Source organism: Mus pahari, chromosome 7, assembly GCF_900095145.1.
Source record: "Mus pahari chromosome 7, PAHARI_EIJ_v1.1, whole genome shotgun sequence".
NCBI classification, from domain to species: Eukaryota; Metazoa; Chordata; class Mammalia; order Rodentia; family Muridae; genus Mus; species Mus pahari.
The window spans coordinates 65,651,708-65,656,352 of NC_034596.1; positions in this window are offsets into that span (position 1 = coordinate 65,651,708).

Here is a 4,645-nt window from a genome sequence, read left to right on the forward strand (position 1 = left end):
GAGAGAGAGAGAGAGAGAGAGAGAGAGAGAGAGAGAGAAAGACAGAGAGAGGAAAATAGGGAAATGAACCACTTCCGGAGGGCAGAGGACATATGCTAGAAGAGTTTGTTCTTTTAATAATAGATTTTAGACGACTAAGAAAGACACAAATGATTTTTAACCATGCCAGCTGGTAGTATCTCTTTTTCCCCCCCTATTCCAACTTTCTGGCTCCAAGATGTCACCTTTGTTTTCTTTCCTCGCCAGCTCACCGCTGCCCCCACGTGTTAGATATAAGAATTACAACAGCGTGTCTATTTGTACACTTGGCCAATTAAATGCTAGAAACTGCCTGCAGTCTGTTAGCCCCTGGGACAATGGAGGGAGAAAAATAAAGCGAGGTCCTAGCTTGTAGGTAGGAGTTGCATGCTCTAGGTGAATTTTGAACATCTTACATTTCAGATGGCTTCGTTATATTGTTCCTTCCCAACTCATCGTACCTTTGCTGAAGGAATTATTTAGTCATTGGGGATGAACATACTCAGTAGAACATACTCAGTTCTACTGATGATAACTTCCTGCGAGACCACGGAGCAAACACACCGATGCATATTCAATGTTACCATTCTATACAAACCCTGTAGTGGGGATGATTGAATTCTGCACAGTTTACAGAACAAGACAATATCTCACACATAGATTTTAGAATATCTATTAGGAGCTGAAGAGATGGCTCAGCAGTTAAGAATACTTTCTGCTTTTCCAGAGAACTGAAGTTAAGCTCCCAGCACCCACCAACTACCTGTAATCCCAGCTCCAGAAGATCTGAGCCTCTGCAGGCTCCTGCACTCTTACAGCATATACACTCAGAGACCTACACACATGCACAGAAATAAAAACAGACCGTGAGACCCCACCACCTGGGCGTGGTGGCACATGTCTTTCTCTAATCCTAGAACTCAGGAGGCAGAGGCAGGTGGCTCTCTGTGAGCTTGAGGATAACCTAATCTACATAGTAATTTCAAAATCAACCAAGGTTGCATGGTGAGATCGGTTCAAAACAAATTCTGAGAGCACAACTGCTCGGTGTCAGCTAGAATACCTAAATACCTTTGCCTTGGTAGAAGCCAGGAGTCTTGAAAGTTTCTGGCAAGCACCAATTCTTTCAGTTTCTTGCTCATCTACATACTCTCCATGCCTTGCTTCTTGCTTCATAGATACAGGTCTCACAAAATGTCCTGTTGTCCTAAATGGAACCTGGAAGCTGCCCTCTGTCCTGAACAGATAAAGTGGCATGTTTTCCTATACCGAAAGGATACCCAAGCCTCCTCCTCGGTGTCGCGGATATGGAGGAAAGAGCTGCCCACTCTGTGTCCGTCCCAAACCCTCCCACATTGCAGTGGCACTACCCACAGTCACAGCCTGACTGATCCTCTGTAATTACTGGTGACGTGTGTTCAGCCCACAGATAGCTCTAGGGTGGAAACTCAGCCCTTTTCTCTTACCAAAGCAGTCAAATGATTCTGCTTAAAGGCAGGGCCAAATAGGTCTCTGTGAACTGGCCAAATAGGTCTCTGTGAACTGGCCCAAGGCCATTGAAGGCTCTCTGGCAGGTCAGGTAGGGGTTACAGACCACACCAAAGCCCAGGTCATAATTCGCAGGCTATTTAAACCTCTCAGACCAAACTCTTCCTTTATGTGTAGTTATATTTCAGGTTTCACACAGATGCAGGCATTCCACATAGGGTAGAGGCTATGCTAGAGTCTCCCCACAGAAGGAGATTTGGGCTAACTGTCTGGTTAGATATCAAGGCTGGTGAAAATGTCTTGCTTGTACCAGTAAGCATGCTGCTCTAATCACAGGGCTATCTACCTCAGCTCTGACGCCAGTCACGGAGTTCCCCACTGGCAGTGTCATTGAAGACAATTCCATTGTTCAGGCCTTCAGTGTTTATAATCATAGGCTTCTTCTACGTACAGCAACCTGTTAGGAAGTGTATACATAATCAAGATGGAATTGTCTCCACGAAAGCGTGGTGGGCCTGTAGATTCTAAGCAAGTTCATACTTTTCTGTATTTGCCCAGAGTGTCCATTTCTCTATGTGCTCTGAGCAGAAGGTCCTAAAACGAGCTCTTGCTAACCTTGCTTGCACCTCTGCCTTTGTCACTGTCCTCTTTGCTGGGTCTAGCCTTCTCACCTCTGCATTAGCACCAGATGGCTTACACTGATGGATGAGTCTGTAGAGGAATGGAGGCAGACCAGAGTTCTGAGTGGGACATTTGGGCCTACAGGATAAATATAGTTTAACTTCTTAGAGGGTCGACCCTATTCAAAGTTGGGACATAGATGGTTCTAGAAAAGCAAGCAATGATGGTATAAGGTGGATTAGTTAGGAGTAAGTTTGGCTATAAGTAAAGAGAAAGAAGAGGAGGAGGGAGAGGAAGAGAAGGAGGAAAAAGAGAAGGAGAAGAAGGAGGAGAAAGAGAAGAAGAAGAGGAGGAGGAAGAAGAAGAGGAGAAGGAGGAGAGAGAGGAAGAGGAAGAGGAAGAAGTGGAGGAGGAGAAGGAGGAGAGAGAGGAAGAGGAGGAGGAAAAGAAGGAGAAGAGGAGGAGAAGGAGAAGGAGGAGGAGGAAGAGAAGGAAGAGGAAGAAAACTGTGGTTCACTCTTGAGGAAAGCACCTGAAGTTGACCTTAGGCTTTCACGTGAACATGCACATCACATACACATATAACACATATGCATACATACACATATAACGCCATGCATACAAGAACTCCCTACCCCCAACCCATGAATACATGAATGCTCCACTCCCACAAATATTCCCAAGGATTAACAAAACTTGCTTTATTAGTCACCTCACAATGGTAGTCAACACTCACCTCTGGGTAATGAGTTGATGTCTGCTAAGTAATTTTAGAGTCCTGGGACTCAGTCTTTTGGAGACAGTATTGTGGTTTAAATGAAGTAGGATTTTCCCAGGAGCCAGAGAGAGAGAGAGAGAGAGAGAGAGAGAGAGAGAGAGAGAGAGAGAGAGAGAGAGAGAGAGAGAGAGAGAAACATCAAATCCAGTCATTAATAAATAATATCAGTGCTGTACAGGGTAGGCTGGAAACAACACTTCAGAGGAGAGCTTTCATATCTATGATCTCACTTCACACTACATATTATTATTATTTTAAAACTCCTCTCTAGGGGCAGGGAGCTCCAACGGAGCAGCTGGAGGGAAGATAAGGAACACAGCCCCAGGCTGACTGACACCACGATCCAAGTAGTTCTCCAGGGGGGCGTTCCCTGGGCTCTCTTCCTGCTTGTTTAAAAACTAAAGGCAAAGATGAGAGACTGCTCTAATTTCCAGCTGTGCCGGGGGTCACTTACGCCAGCTGTGTGTAGGGTGTGTGTGTGTGTGTGGGGGGGGGAGTACAGCTGCCTTTCTTTCAGAGCTGTCTTTGGTGATGATTTAAAGAAGGGGAATAGATTCATTCTGCCCTCTGCACCAGTGCCAGGTAACTAGAAGGCTGGGAAGCTGATGTGTTCCTGTGCGTGATGCTGTGTGACCGATTCTGCTTGTTTTCTCTATTGTCTCCTCCACAGTTTTGGGAGTATGGTTTCATTTTCAGGAATAGATCTCCCCGACCCTCAGAGTCTTATCTAATTCTTTACCTTTCCAGCTAAACTGCCTCCAGGGTAATCAGCTCTGGATTTATTAGATTTTTTTTTTAAGTGAATAAAACAAACCTAAACAAAACCTAAAACAAACAAAATGAAGTAGGAGTCAAGAAAAAAAAAAAAAGTCCTCTCCAAGGGTGACTTCCTGCTTCCCTGTCAAGGTTTTCCCCTCCCAGGAATCCAGGTGTACACTGCCTTCCCCTGGAGCATCTGTTGTCCCAGCATCTGGGCGAGCAGATGGGATGTGGTTGGACAAGGAAGTGTAAGTTCTTCCACCCTGATTACTTATGCAGAAATGAGGAGTGTCTACCTCCCAAGAAACCATTCTCCTCTCAAGAACGAGTAGAGGAGGCTGTGTCAGGTTTACATCCAGCACCTGGTTCCCCCAACCTTCCCACCATAGCCCCGCCCAGCGGCTTTGATACAGGCTCCTTTCTTGCCAGGTTCTGAGGAGGAGCCCCGCCTTCCCTGCATAGCCCTTGCTATGTCTTGTATGCAGTGGCTGCTCTGGAAAGGCTGAGTCTCTCATCATTTGGTCTTGCTTGGCTCTCCGTTTCCTCGGTGTAAAACCAGAGTAAATTAAATGGTTGTTCATGCAGATCTCTCAGCGTTAGCATTCTATGGGATTCTTTGGAAAGACCTCTTCAGTTATCTTCCATTTCTGAGGCTGTTTCTAGGCAACAGAGTGGTACCTTCCTTTAATCTTCCCCTGACCTTTTCTGCCTATGAAGATGTTGACTAGTGAGCCTGTGGGGATGTGTATTATCTGTTACATTTATTTATGACTTGGTGGTGACTCCTTGGTTATTGTTCAACTTTTAATGAGTTAATCCCTGCATAAAATTAGTCCGCCCAAAGATGTGTACTACATAGAGAATGTGCTTAAAGAAATACCGGTCAAATAAATAAATATCACATGAGGCCATAAATCCTAAAGAATAGAGATGAACACTGCTTTTGAGGTTTTTTTTTTTTTTTTTTTTTTTTTTTTTTTT